The sequence below is a fragment of the Cervus canadensis genome, chromosome 19 (genome assembly GCF_019320065.1).
Source record: "Cervus canadensis isolate Bull #8, Minnesota chromosome 19, ASM1932006v1, whole genome shotgun sequence".
NCBI lineage: Eukaryota > Metazoa > Chordata > Mammalia > Artiodactyla > Cervidae > Cervus > Cervus canadensis.
In genome coordinates, this window is record NC_057404.1 from 61,502,101 (window position 1) to 61,526,376 (window position 24,276).

At 39.3% G+C, this 24,276-nt stretch overlaps 1 protein-coding gene across 1 annotated transcript in view; it reads right to left on the reverse strand.

Annotated features, from left to right (window-relative positions):
* Positions 1-24,276, reverse strand: part of LOC122422380 (rho GTPase-activating protein 20-like) — a 480,282-nt gene that overhangs the window by 8,839 nt on the left and 447,167 nt on the right. The gene's annotated exons all lie outside the window — the stretch shown is intronic.

The following is a 24,276-nucleotide window of genomic DNA, read 5'->3' on the forward strand; positions in this document are numbered from 1 at the left end:
TTTCTCGTGCCCAGCTATAAATGTTTTCCTGATATTTGCTCAATAAACCTGCTTAATATTTCCTTAAATAACCTGCTTAAATAGCCAGCTACAGAAGTCAATAGAGGAGCCAAGTTGTAGAAAAATAAACAGAAGAATGTAACCACATGTTTTAAAATGCCCATCCACTTGGCTTTTCTGAGACATAGTGAGTGCATCACCATGTCCATTCAAGTGGGTGAGCCACTTGTGGTGCCGGGTGAGAGAACCAGAAGGCTCCCATTCTGCCTCCTAATGGGATAAGTTACCTGAAGCTCTTTGAGCTTCAGTTTGCTCCAACTTAACATAAATGATGCTACTTACACCTCGCTGGACTACATAACATAATGTACTACTCCGTGCAAGACATGTCACATAGCAGCCTTAATAAAGGTAATTTCCCTCCTTCAAAGGGCCTAAGGCAGCCTAGACATCAGTCAGCTCCCCCACAAGCAGACCCCACCTCCATTCTCCATTTGATTTTGCAGCCTCCAGAAGGTGTGCATTCCTGAAGGAATGTCATCACTTTGCCTTAGGCTCTTCCTGCCTTGACATCATACCGCCATCATTTTAAAAGGAGATGATGAAGAAAGCAAATGCATTCCTAAATTCAGGAAGAGATTCTCCTAATTTATATGTACAAATGTTAAAAGGATACATGTTTATATGGGTTGAGTTGCTTTATGCATCCTGGTTTCCCTGCTCTTAACCTGATTATATTATTTCTAAAACCACCCAAAGGTATTCATGGATTCCAAATGTATTCATTCATTGTTCAGCTTTAATAAGAATGCTCAGGAAGAACGCTCCATCAGTTGCTACAAAGCTATACGTCCAGCTACCCTATGAGCATAGATGGAAAGCAAAATAGACATTAAGCCCTATACTTTTATTTTCAGGCCTAGATGGCCCTTTCGTAATCCTCATTGGTTGGTGTTAGAGTTCTTGTTGGCTCTGTGACCAATAAACGTACATACTGTAGCCACGAAAAGTATGGTGCTCAGTTGTTCAGTCGTGTCCAACTCTTGCAACGCTGTGGACTGTCGTCTATCAGGCTCCTGTCTACGGGATTTCCCGGATAATAATACTGGAGTGGGTTGCCAGGGACTGTTAAACAGGTTAGCTTTATAACTTCATCTTTCTTAAACAATCCTGACAAGATTTAGGTTAGTGTTTCCTCATGTTCAAATTAAGGTTTGAATGTTAAAAAGTGAAATGTTGAAACTTTGTGGGTATAGAATAACAATTATGAGAATAAAAATACTTTAAGTAGAAATTCTCTTCTGGCCCCAATACTTCTTAAGTTAGTGAGACATTTTATTCAGAGGAAGAAATATAAATGGGACAATATTGGAATGGTAGCAGGGTAGCAGGGATAATGAGAGGAAAGATTTAAACAAAAAAAACAAACACATAAATATTTAGTCCAGTTCCATTCACAGCCTGGCTCTGAAGCAGAATGGAAAGTGAGCTTGCTGTGGAGATAGACTCGAGAGTTCAAGTCTCAGGGGTGGTCCTACGATTGCAGAGGAATAGGACGGGGAGACCACTTTGTCCCTCACAAATTCATCCGAAGAACATTTGAACGCTGAGCAAATTCCACGAAACAACTTCTGAATGCTGGCAGAGGACATCAGGCACCCAGAAAGGCAGCCCATTGTTTTTGAGAGGAGGTAGGACAAAATATAAAAGATAAAAAGGGAGACAAAAGAGGCAGGGACAGAGATCCGTCCTGGGAAGGGAGTCTTAAAAGAGCAGAAGTTTCCAAACACCAGGAAACACTCTCATAGCGGGTCTGTGGGGAGTTTTGGAATCTCAGAGGACAACATAACCGGGAGGAAAAGTAAATATATAAATAAATAAAACCCACAGATTATGTGCCCAACGGCAACTCCCAGCAGAAAAGTAGCCCAGACGCTGGCATCCACCACCAGCAAGTGGGGGCTGAACCGGGAGGCATGGGCTGCATTGCTTAGAGTAAGGACCGGGCCTGAATGCCCCGAGGGCAATCTGAGGGAGCTAATGTGAGATAGCAACCCGGACTGTGGGATAGCCAGAGAGAGAGAAAGAGAACTGTCCCGAGAAAAGCCCTAACCTAAGACATTGCCAGACATCACCACATACACATGGACATCACCAGATGGTCAACACCGAAATCAGATTGATTATATTCTTTGCAGGCAAAGATGGAGAAGCTCTATACAGTCAGCAAAAACAAGACCAGGAGCTGACTGTGGCTCAGATCATGAACTCCTTATTGCCAAATGCAGACTTCAACAGAAGAAAGCGGGGAAGACCACTAGACCATTCAGGTATGACCTAAATCAAATCCCTGATGACTATAGAGTGGAAGTGAGAAATAGATTTAAGGGACTAAATCTGATAGACAGAGAGCCTGATGAACTATGAACGGAGGTTCGTGACATTGTACAGGAGACAGGGATCAAGAGCATTCCCATGGAAAAGAAATGCAAAAAGGCAGAATGGTTGTCTGAGGAGGCCTGACAAATAGCTGTGAAAAGAAGAGAAGCGAAAAGCAAAGGAGAAAAGGAAAGATATTCCCATTTGAATGCAGAGTTCCAAAGAATAGCCAGGAGAGAGAAGAAAGCCTTCCTCAGCGATCAATGCAAAGAAATAGAGGAAAACCACAGAATGGGAAAGACTAGAGATCTCTTCAAGAAAATTAGAGATACCAGGGGAACATTACATGCAAAGATGGGTTCAAGAAAGGACAGAAATGGTATGGACCTAACAGAAGCAGAAGATATTAAGAAGAGGTGAGAAGAATACACAGAAGAACTGTACAAAGAAGATCTTCATGACCCAGATAATCACAATGGTGTGATCACTCAGGTAGAACCAGACATCCTGGAATGTGAAGTCAAGTGGGCCTTAGAAAGCATCACTTCGAACAGAGCTAGTGGATGTGATGGAATTCCAGTTGAGCTATTTCAAATCCTGAAAGATGATGCTGTGAAAGTGCTGCACTCAATATGTCAACAAATTTGGAAAACTCAGCAGGGGCCACAGGACTGGAAAAGGTCAGTTTTCATTCCAATCCCTAAGAAAGGCAATCCCAAAGAATGCTCAAACTACCGGACAATTGCACTCATCTCACATGCTAGTAAAGTAATGCTCAAAATTCTCCAAGCCAGGCTTCAGCAATATGTGAGCTGAGAACTTCCAGATATCCAAGCTGGTTTTGAAAAGGCACAGGAACCAGAGATCAAATTGCCAGTATCCAGTGGATCATCGAAAAAGCAAGAGAGTTCCAGAAAAACATCTATTTCTGCTTTATTGACTACGCCAAAGCCTTCGAGCGTGTGGATGACGCTCGAATAAACTGTGGAAAATTCTGAAGTAGTTGGGAATACCAGACCACCTGACCTGCCTCTTGAGAAACCTGTATGCAGGTCAGGAAGCAACAGTTAGAACTAGACACGGAACAACAGACTGGTTCCAAATAGGAAAAGGAGTACGTCAAGGCTGTACATTGTCACCCTGCTTATTTAACTTATATGCAGAGTACATCATGAGAAACGCTGGGCTGGAAGAAGCACAAGCTGGAATCAAGATTGCCAGGAGAAATATCAATAACCTCAGATATGCAGATGACACCACCCTTATGGTAGAGGGTGAGGAGGAACTAAAAAGCCTCTTCATGAAAGTGAAAGAGGAGAGTGGAAAAGTTGGCTTAAAGCTCAACATTCAGAAAACTAAGATCATGGCATCTGGTCCCATCACCTCATGGGAAATAGGTGGGGAGACAGTGGAAACAGTGTCAGACTTTATTTTTTGGGGCTCCAAAATCACTGCGGATGGTGACTGCAGCCATGAAATTAAAAGACGCTTACTCCTTGGAAGGAAAGTTATGACCAACCTAGATAGCATATTAAAAAGCAGAGACATTACCTTGCCAACAAAGGTCCGTCTGGTCAAGGCTATGGTTTTTCTAGTGGTCATGTATGGATGTGAGAGTTGTACTGTGAAGAAAGCTGAGTGCTGAAAAATTGATGCTTTTCGACTGTGGTGTTGGAGAAGACACTTGAGAGTCCCTTGGACTGCAAGGAGATCCAACCAGTCCATCCTAAAGGAGATCAGTCCTGGGTGTTCATTGGAAGGACTGATGCTGAAGCTGAAACTCCAGTACTTTGGCCACCTCATGTAAAGAGTCGACTCACTGGAAAAGACTGTGATGCCGGAGGGATTGGGGGCAGGAGGAGAAGGGAACGACAAAGGATGAGATGGCCAATGGCATCACTGACTCCCTGGGCATGAGTTTGAGTAAACTGTGGAAGTTGGTGATGCACAGGGAATTTTGGCGTACTGCGATTCATGGGCTTGCAAAGGGTCGGACACGACTGAGTTCCTGAACTGCACTGAAGACATTTCCGCCATGCTCACAGAACAAAGGACTGAGCGAGTACCAGAGGAGAGCTAGCTGGCTGTGGTCTGGCCCATCCCCTGCCGGAGACAGGGGGCAAGTGGGGGGCAGCAGAGCCTGAAAGGGCAATCTCGGCCCCAGAGAGGCATCCTCTACCAAACTGCAAGCAGACTCCCAGTTGCTAACAAAGTCTTCCTGGGATACTGGACGGTTGACATCCGTCAGGAGGGTCACAGCCAGAGATCAGCTCCCCAGAGGAGACACACGACACACCTGAGATGGGCGCGCCCGATGCCACCGAGGAAACCGAGCGGCTGAGACCGGGGAGGTGATAAGATGAGCCCGCACCTGGGGTGACTGCACTCGTCAAGCACCTGTTCGCCTGAGCTGCTCGGACCTGGGATGGGCACAAAACGCAGGCCCAACCGAGTCTGTGCCTTTGTGGAGTACCCGAGAACCTGAACCTGAGCGACTTAGACCTGCGAAGTGCATGTAACCCAGGGCCTGCTCCCTGCAGAGCAACCTGGAGCCTGAGCAGTGTAGACAGGGAAAGCACACACGCTGTGAGCGGGGGCAAACCCAGTGTGGCCGAGACGCTGCGAGCGCTCCCCACACACACCAGTGACATTTGTTTGCAGTGCCCCTCCCTCCCCACAGCACGACTGAATAAGTGAGCCTAAATAAGTGACCGCCTCCGTCCCCCTGTGTCAGGGTGGAAATCAGACACTGAAGAGACCTGCAAACAGAAGAAACTAAAATAAACAGAGGGAACTGCTTTGGAAGTGACAGGTGCAACAGTTTAAAACCCTGTAGTTAGCACCAACTACTTTGGAAGAGGCCTATAGATCTTGAGAAGTATAAGCTGGATCAAGGAACTATCTGAAACTGAACTAACCCCACGCTGCCCACAGCAGCTCCAGAGAAATTCCTAGATATAGTTTTACTATTATCATTTAAAAATTTTTTTAAGTTTTTTTTCAATTTTTAAGTCCTCTATTACTCCTTTAGTTTTCATTTTTATAACCTACTATTACCTTGAAAGAAAAGACCCTATTTTTAAAACAAACTTCATATATATTTATTATAATTTTTGTGACTTTGTTTTTTTTAGTATTGTATTTTTAAGAATCTAACCTCTACTCTAGATTTTTTTTTTACTCTAGATTTTTAATCTTTGCTTTTTGATATTTGTTATCAATTTTGTACTTTTAAGAACCCAGTCTTCAGTACCCATTTTTTTTGGGAGTGAGATGACTGGCTTGATTGCTCTCTCCCCATTTTGACTCTGCTTTTTCTCCACCAGGTCGCCTCTATCTCCTCCCTCCCCCTTCTCTTCCCTACCCAACTCTGTGAATCTCTGTGTGTTCAGGGCTGTGGAGAACACTTAGGGAACTGATTCCTGGCTGGATCTGTCTCTCTCCTTTTGATTCCCCCTTTTATCCTCCTGGCCACCTCTGTCTCCTTCCTCCCTCTTCTCTTCTCTGTGTAAGTCCGTGAACACCTCTGAGGCATCCAGACTGTGGAGAGCACATAGGAAAGTGATTACTGGCTAGCTTGCTTTCTCCCCTTTGGATTCCCTCTCTCCTCCTCCTGGTCACCTCTATCTCCTTCCTCCCTCTTCTCTCCTCCATGTAACTCTGTGAACCTCTCTGGGTGTCCCTCACTATGGTGAACCTTTTCATCATTAACTTAGATGTTTTATCACCAGTGCTGTATAGATAGAGAAGTCTTGAGGCTACTGTAAGAATAAGACTGGAAACCAGAGGCAGGAGGCTTAAGTCCAAAAACTGAGAACACCAGAGAACTCCTGACTCCAGGGAACATTAATCGATAAGAGCTCATCCAAAAGCCTCCCTACCTACACTGAAACCAAGCACCACCCAAGGGCCAACAAGTTCTAGAGAAAGACATACCATGCAAATTCTCCAGCAACACAGGAATATAGCCCTGAGCTTCAATATACAGGCTCCCCAAAGTCACACCAAACCCATAGACATCTCAAAACTCATGACTGGACACTTCATTGCACTCCAGAGAGAAGAAATCCAGCTCCACCCACCAGAACACTGACTCAAGCTTCCCTAACAAGGAAACCTTGACAAGCCACCCGTCCAACCCCACCCACAGAGAGGAAAGGCCACCCCAAACACAACAATCTAAACAAGATGAAAAGGCAGAGAAATACTCAGCAGGTAAAGGAACATGATAAATGCCCACCAAACCAAACAAAAGAGGAGGAGATAGGGAGTCTACCTCAAAAAGAATTCAGAATAATGGTAGTAAAAAAAATCCAAAATCTTGAAAATAAAACAGAGTTACAGATAAATAGCCTGGAGACAAGGATTGATAAGGTGCAAGAAATGTTTAACAAGGACCTAGAAGAAATAAAAAAGTCAATCAATAATGAATAATGGAATAAATGAGATCAAAAACACTCTGGAGGGAACCAACAGTAGAATAACAAAGACAGAAGATAGGATAAGTGATGTAGAAGGTAGAATGGTAGAAATAAATGAAGCAGAGAGGAAAAAAGGAAAAAGAATTAAAAGAAATGAGGACAACCTCAGAGACCTCTGGGACAATGTGAAACACCCCAACATTCGAATCATAGGAGTCCTAGAAGAAGAAGACAAAAAGAAAGGCCATGAGAAAATATTTCAGGAGATAATAGTTGAAAACTGCCCTAAAATGGTGAAGGAAACAGTCACACAAGTCCAAGAAACCCAGAGAGTCCCAAACAGGATAAACCCAAGGTGAAATACCCTAAGACACATATTAATCAGCTTAACAAAGATCAAACACAAAGAACAAATATTAAAAGCAGCAAGGGAGAAACAACATATAACACACAAGGGGATTCCCGTAAGGATAACAGCTGATCTTTCAATAGAAACTCTTCGGGCCAGAAGGGAATGGCAGGACATACTTAAAGTGATGAAAGAAAAAAACCTACAACCCAGATTACTGTACCCAGCAAGGATCTCACTCAAATATGAAGAAGCAATCAAAAGCTTTACAGACAAGCAAAAGCTGAGAGAATTTTACACCACCAAACCAGCTCTTCAACAAATGCTAAAGGATCTTCTCTAGACAGGAAACACAGAAAGGGTGTATAAACTCGAACTCAAAACAATAAAGTAAATGGCAATGGGCTCATACTTATCAATAATTACCTTAAATGTAAATGGGTTGAATGCCCCAACCAAAGGACAAAGACTGGCTGAATGGATACAAAAACAAGACCACTATATATGTTGTCTACAAGAGACCCACCTCAAGACAAGGGACACATACAGACTGAAAGTGAAGGGCTGGATAAAGATATTCCATGCAAATGGAGACCAAAAGAAAGCAGGAGTAGCAATACTCATCTCAGATAAAATAGACTTTAAAATAAAGTCTGTGAAAAGAGACAAAGGACACTACATAATGATCAAGGGATCAATCTAAGAAGATATAACAATTATAAATATATATGTACCCAAGATAGGAGCACAACAATATGTAAAAAATGCTAACAAGTGTGAAAGGAGAAATTAACAGTAACACAATAATAGTGGGAGACTTTAATACCCCAATCACACCTATGGATAGATGAACTGAACAGAAAATTAACAAGGAAACACAAACTTTAAATGATAAAATGGACCACTTAGACCTAATTGATACGTATAGGACATTTCACCCCAAAACAATGAATTTCACCTTTTTCTCAAGTGCACACGGAACCTTCTCCAGGATAGATCACATCCTGGGCCATAAATCTAGCCTTGGTAAATTCAAAAAAACTGAAATCATTCCAAGCATCTTTTCTGACCACAGTGCAGTAAGATTAGATGTCAATTACAGGAGAAAAGCTATTAAAAATGCCAACATAGGGAGGCTGAACAACATGCTTCTGAATAACCAACAAATCATAGAAGAAATTAAAAAAGAAATCAAAATATGCATAGAAATGAATGAAAATGAAAACACAACCACCCAAACCCTATAGGACACTATAAAAGCAGTGCTAATGGGAAGGTTCATAACAATACGGGGTTACCCCAAGAAACAAGAAAAAGGTCAAATAAATAACCTAACTCTACACCTAAAGCAAGTAGAAAAGGAAGAAATGAAGAACCCCAGGGTTAGTAGAAGGAAATAAATCTTAAAATTAGGGCGGAAATAAATGCAAAAGAAACAAAAGAGACCATGGGAAAAATCAACAAAGCTAAAAGCTGGTTCTTGGAGAAGATAAATAAAATTAACAAACCATTAGCCAGATTCATCAAGAAACAAAGGGAGAAGAATCAAATCAACAAAATTAGAAATGAAAATGGAGAGATCACAACAGACAACACAGAAATACACAGGATCATAAGAGACTACTATCAGCAACTATATGCCAATAAAATGGACAACGTGGAAGAAATGGAAAAATTCTTAGAAAAGCATAATTTTCCAAAACTGAACCAGGAAGAAACAGAAGATCTTAACAGACCCATCACAAGCACAGAAATCGAAACCATAACCAGAAATCTTCCAACAAACAAAAGCCCAGGACCAGATGGCTTCACAGCTGAATTCTACCAAAAATTTAGAGAAGAGCTAACACCTATTTTACTCAAACTCTTCCAGAAAATTGCAGAGGAAGGTAAACTTCCAAACTCATTCTATGAGGCCACCAGAACCCTAGTACCAAAACCTGACAAAGACGCCACAAAAAAAGAAAACTACAGGCCAATATCACTGATGAACATAGATGCAAAAATCCTTAACAAAATTCTAGCAAACAGAATCCAACAACATAGTAAAAAGATCATACTTCATGACCAAGTAGGCTTTATCCCAGGGATGCAAGGATTCTTCAATATCCACAAATCAATCAATGTTATACAGCACATTAACACATTGAAAGTTAAAAACCATATGGTTATCTCAATAGATGCAGAGAAATCCTTTGACAAAATTCAATATTCATTTATGATAAAAAAAAAAAAAAAACTCTCCAGAAGTCAGGAATAGAAGGAACATACCTCAACATAATAAAAGCTATATATGACAAACCCACAGCAAACATTACCCTCAATGGTGAAAAATTCAAAGCATTTCCCCTAAAGTCAGGAACAAGACAAGGGTGCCCACTCTCACCACTACTATTCAACATAGTTTTGGAAGTTTTGGCCACAGCAATCAGAGCAGAAAAAGAAAAGGAATCCAGATTGGAAAAGAAAAAGTAAAACTCTCACTGTTTGCAGATGACATCATCCTCTATATAGAAAACCCTAAAGACTCCACCGGAAAATTACTAGAACTAATCCATGAATACAGTAAAGTTGCAGGATATAAAATTAACACACAGAAATCCCTTGCATTCCTATACACTAACAATGAGAAAACAGAGAAATTAAGGAAACAATTCTATTCACCATTGTAACGAAAAGAATAAAATACTTAGGAATATATCTACCTAAAGAAACAAAAAACCTATATATAGAAAACTGTAAAGCACTGATGAAAGAAATCAAAGATGACACAAAAAGATGGAGAAATATACCATGTTTGTGAATTGGGAGAATCAATATAGTGAAAATGAGTATACTACCCAAAGCAATCTGTAGATTCAATGCAATCCCTATCAAGCGAACAATGGTATTTTTCAAAGAACTAGAACAAATAATTTCACAATTTGTATGGAAATAAAAAAAACCTCAAATAGCCAAAGCAATCTTGAGAAAGAAGAATGGAACTGGGGGAATCAACCTTCCTGACTTAAGGCTGTACTACAAAGCCACAGTCATCAAGACAGTATGGTATTGGCACAAAGACAGAAATACAGATCAATGGAACAGAATAGAAATCCCAGAGATAAATCCATGCACCTATGGACACCTTATGTTTGACAAAGGAGGCAAGAATATACAAGGGAGAAAAGACAATCTCTTTAACAAGTGGTGCTGGGAAAACGGGTCAACCGCTTGTAAAAGAATGAAACTAGAACACTTTCTAACACCATACAGAAAAATAAACTCAAAATGGATCAAAGATCTAAATGTAAGACCAGAAACTATAAAACTCCTAGAGGAAAACATAGGCAAAACACTCTCTGACATGAATCACAGCAGGATCCTCTATGACCCACCTCCCAGAATATTGGAAATAAAAGCAAAACTAAACAAATGGGACCTAATGAAACTTAAAAGCTTTTGCACAACAAAGGAAACTATAAGTAAGGTGAAAAGACAGCCCTCAGAATGGGAGAAAATAATAGCAAATGAAGCAACTGACAAAAGCTTAATCTCAAAAATATACAAGCAACTCCTGAGGCTCAATTCCAGAAAAATCAATGACCCAATCAAAAAATGGGCCAAAGTACTAAACAGACATTTCTCCAAAGAAGACATACAGATGGCTAACAAACACATGAAAAGATGCTCAACATCACTCATTATCAGAGAAATGCAAATCAAAACCACAATGAGGTACCATTTCACGCCAGTCAGAATGGCTGCTATCCAAAAGTCTACAAGCAATAAATGCTGGAAAGGGTATGGAGAGAAAGGAACCCTCTTACACTGTTGGTGGGAATGCAAACTAGTACAGCCACTATGGAGAATAGTGTGGAGATTTCTTAAAAAACTGGAAATAGAACTGCCATATGACCCAGCAATCCCACTCCTGGGCAATACACACTGAGGAAACCGGAATAGAAAGAGACACGTGTACCCCAACGTTCATTGCAGCACTGTTTATAATAGCCAGGACATGGACGCAACCTAGATGTCCATCAGCAGACAAATGGATAAGAAAGCTGTGGTACATATACACAATGAATATTACTCAGCCATTAAAAAGAGTACATTTGAGTCAGTTCTAATGAGGTGGATGAAACTGGAGCCTATTATACAAAGTGAAGTAAACCAGAAAGAAAAACACCAATACAGTATACTAACGCATATGTATCGAATTTAGAAGGATGGTAATGATAACCTTATATGTGAGACAGCAAGAGAGACACAGATGTATAGAACAGTCTTTGGACTCTGTGGGAGATGGAGAGGGTGGGATGATTTGAGAGAAGAGCATTGAATCATGTAAATTATCATATGTGAAACAGATCACCAGCCCAGGTTCGATGCATGAGACTGGGTGCTCAGGGCTGGTGCACTGGGAAGACCCAGAGGGATGGGATGGGGAGGGAGCTGGGAGGGGGGTTCAAGATGGGGAACACATGTACACCCATGGCTGATTCATTTCAATGTATGGCAAAACCACTGCAATATTGTAAAGTAATTAGCCTCCAAATAAATAAATTTAAAAAAAAGAAAAAAGATTGCCAGGAGAAATGTCAATAACCTCAGACATGCAGATGACACCACCCTTATGGCAGAAAGCGAAGAACTAAAGAACTTCTTGATGAAAGTGAAAGAGGAGAGTGAAAAAGTTGGCTTAAAACTCAACATTCCGAAAGCTAAGATCATGGCATCTAGGCCCATTACTTCACAGCAAATAGACAGGTAAACAGTGGAAACATTGACAGACTTTATGATTTTGCGTGCCAAAATCATAGTAGATGGTGACTGCAGCCATGAAATTAAAAGATGCTTGCTCCTTGGAAGAAAAGTTATGACCAACCAAACAGCATATTAAAAAACAGAGACATTACTCTGCCAACAAAGGTCCGTCTAGTCAAAGCTATGGTTTTTCAAGTAGTCATGAATGTATGTGAGAGTTGGACTATAAAGAAAGCTGAGCACTGAAGAATTGATGCTTTTGCACTGTGCTTTTGGAGAAGACTCCTCAGAGTCCCTTGGACAGCAAGGAGAACCAACCCATCCATCCTAAAGGAAATCAGTCCTAAATGTTCATTGGAAGGACTGTTGCTGAAGATGCAATGTCAATACTTTGGCCATGTGATGCAAAGAACCGTCTCATTTGAAAAGACCCTGATCCTGGCAAAGATTGAAGGCAGATGAGAAGGGGCAACAGAGGATGAAATGGTTGGATGGCATCACTGGCTTGATGGACATAGGTTTGAGTAAACTCTGGGTGTTCATCATGGACAGGGAGGCCTGGTGTGTTGCAGTCCATGGGGTCACAAAGAGCCGGACATGACTGAGCGACTGAGCTGAACTGAACTGAACTGAAGAATGTTGTTTAGGTTTTTTTTTTTTTTTAACAATGTTGTTTAGTTTTTATTGCTATTTTTGTCTTCTGTGAAAGTTTCGTTTCTTTTCTTAATGCTTTATTTTATATTGGAGTATAACTGGTTAGTAATGTTGTGTTAGCTTCTATTGTACAGCAAAGTGATTCAATTATACATATATCTATTCTTTTTCAAATTCTTTCCCCATTTAGGTTCTTACAGAGTATTCAGCAGAGTTCCCTGTAGTGTAGAGTAGGTACGTGTTGGTTATCCATTTTAAATAGAGCAGTGTGTATATGTCAATCCCAAACATACCTAACTTATATATGTCTTTTATTATAAGTCACTTTAAATCAGTGTGGAAAGTAATCAGAATGAACATTTTACTAATGATAACATTAATTAGTGAAATATTCATTAGGCACAATACCAGACATTTGAACACAAGTGTCTTAAGATTTCTCTCCCCTTGAAAATCAAAAGGATAGGAAAATATTAAGTAAAATAGTCTTCCCCCAAACAGAACTAGCACATTCAGTTTACTGACCGGAAAAACAAGGATGTTAATAACTATATTGCAGGACTCTAAGTTAAACTAGTTAAAACTGAATATTAGATTTTCTATAAATAGATGTTAGACCAAGGTGCTTGCTAACTTATCTTCTCTGCTTGTAGACTATATGCAAGAGCATTTGGACTTTAATAATTACAAAATACACTAAGAGAAAATTAATTTTGCTAGCAAATAGCAAATGTTTTAGTTACTGTTCTTTTTGAAATATATTTTCTTCAATAAATATACCAATGTAAAAACAAAAGAGTTCAAGTCTAACCAGAATGCCCAAGGCCACTTCAGCCTAAGCCCAGAATAGATTCTAGGTCTTCTCTAAGCCACACAGTCATCTAAACACCTCCTGTGAGGTGCCCGAGATGCTGGACAAAATCTTGGGATGGGGAACGTGTGTTCCCAGGCCATAAGAAGCTCATGTTCTAATAAGATACATAGATGTGTGTGTGTGTGTGTGCGTGCGTGTGTGTGTGTGTTTAAGTTGTTCAGTCTTGCCCAACTCTTTGTGATCCCATGGACTGTAGGCTGCCAGGCTCCTCTGTCAGTGGGATTCTCCAGGCAAGAATATTGGTGTGACTGATAGCCATTCCCTTTGCCAAGGGATCTTCCTGACCCAGGGATCAAACTCAGGTCTCCTGTGTTGTAGGCAGATGCTTTACCATTTAAGCCACCAGCAAAGTCCACACAGATGTGTACCTACGGAATTATATGTAGGAAGTGCTATGCTGTCTACCTAGAGGAATTTAAAAAAAAAAAAAAAAAAACCTTCCTAGAAGTGAATTGGGTCTTGATTTCAGACCTTTGGGGTTTCTCTGGGCTTGATTCTGGGTGGAATTGGTGCCTGCCTATACTGCCCTCCAGCCCCCCATGGAGAACTGGCTGTACGTTGTTTGTTTTCAGGAGTAGAGACGAGAGCCAGGAGAAGCCACTTGTAGGAAAGGAAGGGGCTCACCTTTCCCATGCTCATCCCTGGCTTGGTTCTTGGCTGAGCGCCTGGGTTTCAGGATAAACTGGTCTTGAATCTCTTGGGACCCCTCCAGGAAGTCCTCCTGGAGGGCAGAAGCAGAAGTGGAGTCCTCCAGTTCCTGCTGCAGCAGCCCAGTAGCTGGAACACTGCTCATTTTAATTCCATAGGGATGTTCATGACCTATATGGAGAAAAATGTAAATATAGATTCAGACCGATAGTGATGTGTGTGATCAAACCTACCTTACCGTGAGCTAGTGTGCCACACTGGTGTGACTGCTGACCTTAAGGTGCTTCTGGGTAGAGAAGGCTGTGACTCCCAAGTAAGCATAATATGCACTCTCACGGGGACATGCTGCAAAAAGCAGGTGCCCAAGCCCAAAAGTTTAAACCATAACAAGAAAAATGTTTTTAGACACCTTTTTTGGCCTGGAAGGTATATATTCATCAGTGAATTGCACACTATTGACTTTCATTGCGTTTCCATCTGAGAATATTTATGTCCTTCTAGTTTCTGTCTTGGAGAAGGCAATGGCACCCCACTCCAGTACTCTTGCCTGGAAAATCCCATGGACAGAGGGGTCTGGTAGGCTGCAGTCCATGGGTTGCTAAGAGTCGGACACAACTGAGCGACTTCACTTTCACTTTTCACTTTCATGCATTGGAGAAGGAAGTGGCAACTCACTCCAGTGCTCTTGCCTGGAGAATCCCAGGGATGGCAGAGCCTGGTGGGCTGCCGTCTATGGGGTCGCACAGAGTCGGACACGACTGATGCGACTTAGCAGCAGCAGCAGCAGTTTCTGCCTTGACACTTACTATACCTGTACATCTTAGGCAAAGTGCTAACTTTAACATTCCTCCTTTGAAACACTGACCCTCACACATAGACTCATAAGGATCAAAGTAAATATATTAATAAGCATTGGTGCTTAATATTTTTAAAACAATCGGACTCTGTATGTTAAGAATTGCTCTGATCAGTGTTCTGCCACACATGTCAGTTTAACCGATTTTCCATTTCCTTTTGTCAGTTCAGTAGGCAGAGTGCAGTGAGGTGGTTTGGTGAATGTTTCCCTCCCACTACTGCTTCCCTCTAAGGGGTTTCCTACGAGGCAGTGATCAGAGACAAGCCTGCATGGCCGAGAAAACCCAGACGTAAAGTGCAAAACAGTGTTTACAGAGTGGAAAACCACACCAGAAATCATTGGGAGTTGCCTGCCTGCCAAGTGATTTGTTTTGCTCTTTCATGCTGTAAATTGCTTCCTCTCCATAGACTTCTCTAAGGCCCTGTGCTGTCCGGTGGATTCCATCTTTAAAGAATTGCATGAAGGCTCCTTTTCTTTTGTTTCTGATTCGTTAAATGCAGCTGGAGTTCTTGCTTTTGCTTTACATCTGGCATAAAAACAATGTCAGTGCTCTATTCAGAACAAGAATCACAGCGACTTCCATCCTTTAAGGCAAAAGAAGCTTCTGTGAGAGTAATAAAATACAACCAAGTCACCAGGATAACCAGGAGCTAATCCATAATTGTGAGCTGAGAACATGTTAACAAATGCATTCAGAATGACTGCTGAGGCAGCATCATGAAAGGCAGCCTCTCAGGAGTCTTTAGAGCCAGCCATGGTGTCTGAAGCTGTTCGAAGCTTAAAAGTTGTCATCTACATTGTTTTATTTAAATTAATGCATTTTATTAAACTAAATATGTTTATTCAATTTTTTTCACTTTACTGCTGACTGACTTTTACAAGGATGTCAACAAGGCAAGAAAAACATGTGAAATGGGTGAGGTGATTTTTGTCTTCAGCTTTATACTTGGTGACTCCATGTGGTCTAAGACTGGGAATATACATATCAAAGAAAAAACATAGTTGTTTAGATTCTCCAGACCACTTGAAAATGTTCCTCAGATCACTTGAAAGAATAATAGACTCAAAAAAAAAAAAAAAAAAAAGAAAGAGTAATAGACTCACAGGATTGTTGAACAGATGAAAAAAGTTAAAAAAAGATTCTGTAAGAGGAAGTGCTCTAAGATTTCTAGCAGAAGTCATTGTCACCATTACTATATTGCAAGTTCTACTCTAGATTTTGTCTTTTCCCTTGTTTTAATCCCTCCTTTTTTCACTTACCACCCTGACAGATTTGCTCATCCAAGAATGTGCATTATTATTTCTAGTTAACTTGCTATGATAACTATTTTAGGAAAGATGTAGTCTATTTATCAAAAATTTCAAGAGCAGTGCTAGGGAACTCAGCTTGAGAAACAGCAAAGTTACATGCAGATGGTTTAGTCAGTGAAGAATCTAAGAGTCTGAGTGTGATTACTTCATTTTCTTTATGATACTTTTCTTTATGAGAAAAGCTTTGGGCACAGAGTAGGTATTAAATAAATGTACTTGAAGTCAGAGGCATGGCTGGATTTTAGAAGATTATCACAAAATAGAGACTACTTAGTAGTTAGAAAATGGAACTGAGAACATCAAGACTGGAATATGAAAAATAATGTATGAGCAAAAGAAATTCCCAGTTGTGTTGCTTTCATATCTAAGTGAGTAAATAAAGAGTAATTGTTTTCAAGACAACTCTGTTTGTCAAGTGGAAAAAGTAAAGAAGAAAAATTCACACTGCTGTCCCCAAATAGACCATAAGCTGCTGCCTGAAGACATGCTATCTGTGCTTGGGATAGAGCAGGTGCTTAGAATTATTTAACACACGTATAAATGAATACCGCAAGAGATTTTCAGTTTAAGTGCATTTAAGCATTTAAGCTTATCAACCATTACTTTGAGACCTTAAAGTTACAATTTGGAACCCAACCAACTCCATCTTAGGTTTTCCCTGACACTTACCAGTAAGTGGATATGAGGCCTTTTTCGTGCCAGAACTGATCCACAACTGGTAATCTTTCTCAGAGCCCTTGGAAACAAAAAGAACTATGTGTCACAGCAAATCTTCCTAGTAGGCACTTGAAGAACTCATTTCCTTAGCATTTCTGTACTTTCAAAAGGAGAATTAGGGCCAGTATAAGTGCTGTTTGGCCCGTGGGAGTGGCAAACATTTTTGAGTTAACAATGCAGATTCCAGTAACCCCTGTCCCTCTCTCAGAGCCTCCAGTGGACCATTTGAGATTCTCGTCCTTTTTGATAAAGGGTGAGGATCTGTGGAACCACAGTACAGTCAGTTAGCCTCTCACTTTGTGGGTGGTTCATAGTATAAAAAAATCATGGTAATTTTAAATAAAATTATAAATAAATATATAAATAAAATTTATAAATTATAAATAAAAATAATTTTAAAAACTTCTCTTCACCATGGAAGAGAAGTCTAATCTCAAGAATCCTGCTTTCTGCTGTTTTGAGGCTCCTTGGAGAATGCTGGCTTTTGCCTTAAAAGGCCCCTGCCCAGTCAGACGTGTTGTCCAGAAAGCCACATAGCTCTGCCATGACTGTTCCTGAACAAAGTAAAACTTGAAAGGAGGCATTAGCTCAGCAACCATTAACAAAATGAGACAGATGCCCAAGAGGCCTTCAGTAGATGGCAGCCTACTGGCTGTGATGTAGGCAAGCACCACTCAAGGCAGAGAAGGGACAAGGACTCTAACCTGAAGAATGAGTCAGATGTAGAAAAGAGTTTCTTCCAGCAGAATCACTGCCTAAGAAGACTGAATGTCCCATTTGAAACAAGTTTAAATTATGAAGACTGCTAAATTGAAGAGCCCTCCAGGAGAGGATAAAGCAAAAAATGTTTGAAATAGAGTTGTTGGTGATAGGTAATAGATACTATGCTTACCTTTGACTCCTGATTAAAAGTCACAGCCTTGCCATGAAGGAAGCAAAGTCCCAGGTATGGAAGCAATCACACACACAAACACACACATATAACTAAATAGGCTCAAAATTGTATTGCAAATAAGAAATGAGAGAGCAGATAAAAATCTTTTCTTTTAAGGTAAAAATTGGAAAAACTATGATGGAATCCCTTAAATCAGGCATATGTATTTGGCAAATGACCCTAGTTATTCACTGAAATAGAAATTTTTTGTCTAGTGAGATGGATCACTTTGATTTCCTTTGATTAAGCAAAGGAAAGTTACAAAAATGAAATAAAATGAGTTCTAACATTAATTAGTCTCACCAGCCTTATCCCTAAAGCCAGTTTCTTCTAAGATTTAATTCTCATTCAGGGCATATATATCATATAGATTAGAAGTCAGTGCAGAGGGGTGATGTACTTAATGCATATGAATTCAATTTTATTTAAAATGTATTACTAAATTATATTTTTACAGAAATCTTGATGTCTTATACCAAATTCTGGATGCCTTGAGGTTTTAAGGGGCTTTACTATACCATTGAGAAACATAAATACAAATATTGTAATTATGTCATATCACAATAGCAAGACATTTTCACTCCAGTATTCTTGCCTGGAAAATTCGATAGACAGAGGAGCCTGGTGGGCTACAGTCCATGAGCTCTCAAAGAGTCGGACACGACTAAGTGACCAACACACACATAGGTTATTAATATAGTTTGGCTGCCTTCAGTTTCTACATTTAATGAGACAAAATATGACTTACTTATCTGAAATAATCAGCTATCTTATGATGATAGATACATTACACACAAACACAGACACACACACACACATACAAATCTCAAAAATCAAAGTTGGTTTTTTAACTAAAAATAACTTGCTGGTAACTTACAGTTATTCCCAGCTTTGAAAGTGACATGTTGATAACATCATTCACTGTGTCTGAATTTGTCACTGTTACAGTAACAGACTGCAAAAAAGAAGCGAGAAAAGCTGCTGTAAATTAAACATTTTTAAACAAGTGAGTAAATAATTATTGTTAAATTATTATCTATATTCTAAAGGCAAAGCTTATAATTCAGGTAATGACAAAGTAAAATGCTTGTGTATAGAATATAAGCCCCTAATTATAATCTATTTCCATTCCTTTATATAACATGAAGCTAGTAGAAAGCATTCCAGTAAAACAAATATTTCTGCTAAAGGATTTGAGGCACACAAAATATAATAGCCTAACAAGAAATAGAAAGACTGAGAATTCCACAAGGGCACATAGGCTGACCCTCAGCACCTTAAGGCTGTTTCCATAATGGAGGAAAAATAGTTTAAAAAAAAGTACCATCTTGGTGTTCCTGAGTTGTGCTGTTATAATATGGATTTATTTCTTTGCCATTACACAGTCAGTTTTAGTAAAATTAGAATGAGAACTGGTTATTAAAGATGTTTTTAAAAACAAAACTACTATTCAGTGATTACTTTCTTTCTTTCAGGTGTCATGATTACTAAGATTTTCATGATTGAAATCTAATGAATCAATTAAATAAAACTAATCTAGGAAATGAGATTGAAAATTTTAAAAATTTAAGTTCCATTCTAAACTCTGTCAGTGAACAGGGTGATTATTATAGCTCTTGGCCACACAACACATTAAAAAATTCTCCATAAAAATAGGAAGACAAGTCATAGAAAATTAATATAAGATAATAATGACTAAAATTTCTCAAACTTGGTGAAAGACATAAATGTATAAATTCAAGAAGTTCAGAAAATACCAAACAGGTAGATTAAAAGAAAACCATGCTTTGACACTTCATAGCCACACAGCTAAAAACCAAAAATAAAGAGAAGATCTTGAGAGCAGCTGAAGAAAAATGACAAGTCACATACAGAGGGTTGATGTTTGAGTGAGCACAGAGTACTCATCAGAAAACATAGAGACTGAAAGTGAAACATCTTTACAGTGTTGAAAGGAAAACATTTGCAAACAAAATTCTATATCCAGCAAAAATACCCTTGAAGAGTGAAGGTGAAATAAGGACATTTCAGGTGAAAGAAACTAAGAAAATCTGTTGGTACCAGATATGTACAAGAAAAGTTAAGGAAAGTTCTCCAGGATGAAATGAAGTACTAGAAGGAAACTTGAATCTTCAGGAATGAAGAACATTAGAAATGTTTATTTTGTGTAAATTGTACATAAATAAAGTTGATTTTTCAAAATTTCTAGGTGAAAAATTCTGAATATTACCCATTGTCACAAATTAATGTAGGCAGAGATGAAACTGTGCTTTGCAACCGGAGAACCCTCTAGTTGCAGCTCTTGCCGGCATTGCATTTACCTGGTGCTCAGGAACAGATGGGGATTTTGCCTGGCTTTGCTCTTGGCCAGGAAATAACTGTCTTAAATGACTTCCTTTTTCTACCTTCAAATACTGTTTTATGTCATCTAGAGTTACTGTAAACTACAGTAGAACAAAGTATCATAAAAAAAATATCCAGAATATCTTTTCATCACAAATGTCTAGGCTACTGCACTACACTTTCAGAAATCAAATTACATGCAAAAAACTGGGGCTAATGGTATGATCCCCCCTCCCCCACCAGGTAGCATAAGCAAAATAAGGTAGAGATATGCTGATCCTTTGAAAGTATCATCCCTTTTGGCTCAGTTCTATCCAGACATTCCTCAGAATGAAAAACCTTTCAAAAGTCTTCTGCATTTAGCATTACCTTCCTCTTAATCCTGTGCTGGAAAGGGGCATTATTGAGATCAGCTGACAAAATGGAAAAGTAAATGGTTGATTAAAGTATTACATGTATGGTAATTTACTAAAGGTCATAGCTGTGTGATGGTTATATGAGAGAACATCCTTATTCTTAGGACATACCTAATTATTTAAGGAGAAAGGGCATGGTGTACGTATGACCCTCAAAAATAGCTACACACACACACACACACACACAAATATATAGAGAGAGAGAAAAAGAGAGGAGACAAATAAATGATCAAACAAATGAACAAAATGTTCATAAATAGGTGAATCTAGGTAAATGGTATATGGTGTGTTCTTTGTACTATTTTTGTAACTTTTCTGTAAGTTTACAATTATTTCAAATAAAAACATCACAGGAAAAAAAAAAACAGTGGAAACAATCCAAACCACAATGTATGCAAATAGCAGCCATTAAAAAATAAGTTTATTTCCAATAGGAAATAGCTGCTTGTGAAAATCATTTTATTACAGTGATCCACTATAATTGTTATTAAAAGATCCAGAGAAATATTATGGACACTTAACAGGCAATATTTTTTTTCCCATGCTTAAGCACTGTAACTATTGTGGATCCCTCTTACATCATATTGTCTAGGATTCACTTTTTATATATGCACAGACACTCATCTTTTTACAGGAAAATATGTTACAGTACTTTCTAAATTACTTTCCCTCTCTTTCTCCTCTCCTTTGTTCTCCCTCCTACCCACCCCATCTCTCAATCTCTTCTGTATATCTCTATCAGTTTCATTTTGCTAAGTTGAAAACTTGGAATTTAATTTTTGCTCTTAAAAATACTTACACAGGCACCGTTTTTGATGTCCTCAGTGAAGATTTTGAGGGGAACACTTTTTGGCTGATCCTTCTCTTCGGCTAGACTGATGTACCTAATAAAATTCAATAATAACCCAGAATAGGGTAGACGAATTAGCTTTAGCTATTAGCTTATTTTCAAATCAATCCATGTTGCTAATATTTTAAATACTGTTATTATTTTCTTAAAAATTTATTTAATTTGCCTGCACTGGGTGTCAGTTGTGGCACACAGGATCTTTACTTGTGGCATGCAGACTCCTAGTTGTGGCGTGTGGGATCTGTCTAGTTCCCTGACCAGGTATTGAACGCAGGCGCCTGCACTGGACCCCCAGAGAAGTCCCTTATTTGTTATTATTCTTTTTTTAACGTCTATTTTTTATTTTGCTTTATTTTAATGTTTAAATTTTTGGCTGTGCTGGGTCTTTGTTGCTGGGGAAGCCCATCTCTAGTTGTAGCCAGTGGGGGTCACGCTCTGGCTGCAGTTCACGGGCGTCTCCTTGCAGTGGCTTCTCTTGCTGTGGGCACGCGGGCTTCAGCAGCTGCGGTTCGGTTCCTGGGCTCTGGAGCATAGGTTCAGTTGACTGTGGTGCACAGGCTTAGCTGCTCCATGGCATGGGGCATCCTCCTGTATCAGGGATCAAACCTGTGTCTCCTGCATTGGCAAGCAGATTCTTTACCACTGAGCCGTCAGGGAAGCCCTTGTCATTATTCTTAAAAGTGTGGAGAGATAAACTGAGTAAAATCAAATTAGTGATTGGAAGAAGATATGCAAAAATATTTTCAGGAAAATAAGATGTGACCCAGAAAGTAACAGGTCGCCTTTGTCATGTGAGATTTGGGCAGTAGATCCAATCCTCAAAGTTTTCCTGCGTAGATTGGAGGACCCGGGGCCTTCCTGGGTTCGAGGACAGGAAGTAGCATGTGCTTTGAGACTCTTTCATTAGAATAAGTAATCCACACTTGTGGAAATTTAGCATATGTTTCGAGAATAATGTTAGTTCCAACCATTAGGATGGCGAGAAGGGAAAGATGAGAGTGACACAGAGAACTTCCTTAAAACTAAGCAGAACATACACGGATATGAGAGAACATTCTTTGCAGTAGCAGTCAGGATAAATCTAAACAAGAAGTCATTTGAGGGGAGTCTTAACAATTCCCACCAAGGAGAAGGAAAAAGTTTGGGGGCCCTGCCTTGAAGAGATTTGCATTCTTCTATCATGAATTAAAGATTTAAAATATGTATACTGTTGTCAAAATACCTTTGAAGGAAGGACTGCCATTTTTCCTTTTGTTCAGAAGAACTACGATATTAAAAAATGGAAGAAAAATTACAGAAAATACGTACACTAACATATTAAGACTGGTACTAACATATTAAGTGCTACTCCAGATTAAAAAAAATAGCAGCAGCCAGTTGTTAACTAATGTGTATGCATGTGTAAGTTGTACCTTCTTCCTAATTAGGCTCTTGATATGGAGTCTCTCTTTTTTAAACCATATTACAGTGATGAGAAGTAGATGTTAAACTTGACAAGAAGATGGTTTGAAATCTAAACACTTAACTGCAAGTGTGATGCAAGCTGTGTAATCATGGGCAAGTCACTAAACCACTCCGAGCCTCAGTTTCCAGAACAGGAAAAGGATTAACTATACCTGAGTGTTCTTGTAGGTGGAAGTGCTATTCAGATATAAAGAACATTATTATTCAGATTAAATCATACTTAGGAATCGGCATTTGGATGGAACTGTCTTATCTCAGAAACAGGAGTGTCCTTTTAGGAAAGAACCCTACAATATTTTATTCCTTTATGTGTGTATCATATAATAAATTGTAATATATGAAATTAGTTCCTAGAAAACTTATTCATTACTACGATCCTCTGATGAAGATCCATCTACTGCTAAATTATTAAAGATTAGCATTTTCTCTGCTAAAGTTTGTGTAGCGTTTAATATCCAGAGCTGAAAATGTTTTAGGCTCATTCATACACAGACTTATCACTAACTTTTATTTATTGTGGTAAATTATGCATAACATAAAACTGACCATTAGTGATCATCTGTACATTAACAGTATTGTGCAACCATCACCACTACCTAGTTCTGGAATATTTTCATTACCCAACGGCAAACCCTGTGTGCATTAAGGAGTCACACCCCAGTCCCCTCCATGCTCAGCCCCATACCAGGTTTGGTTTATACATTCACTAGTTGATAAACATTTAGGCTATTTCCACTTTTTTTTTTTTTTTTTTGGCTATGATGGATAAAGCAGCTATAAGCATTTGTGTATAAATTTTTTGTGTGGATGTAAGTTTTCATTTCTGTTGGATATATACCCGGAATATGTATGTCCTCCTATGGCTGCCATATTTTATATTCCTACCAAAACACTGCTCCTACCCCTCATCCGCATTTCAAGAACTGTTTCACCAGGAAGTGAATGCACTCTTAGCTCCCCAACCTGCATATGTACACAAACACAGCTTCTAATTACTCATGGCAATCTGCAGAAGAGTAAAATAGCAAATGGCAAAAGCACTAGGTGCCAGGCATTGTTATGAATGCCATGTATGTTCTTACACAGCTTTTAAACCTAATAACATGTGTAAACCTGACTTCTGCCTTTCTAGACTCACTAGGAAAAAAGTTTCTTGGACACTCCCTTATCAGAAACTGCACATTCCCAAATGAAACTGCTTTCTTTCACTTACAACATGGAAAAGATGTTTAAGCAATAGGAACTGGATCTTTAGAGAAATAAGTCATGGAAAGGAGACATGTAAAAATGATACAAATACACATTTCTTCC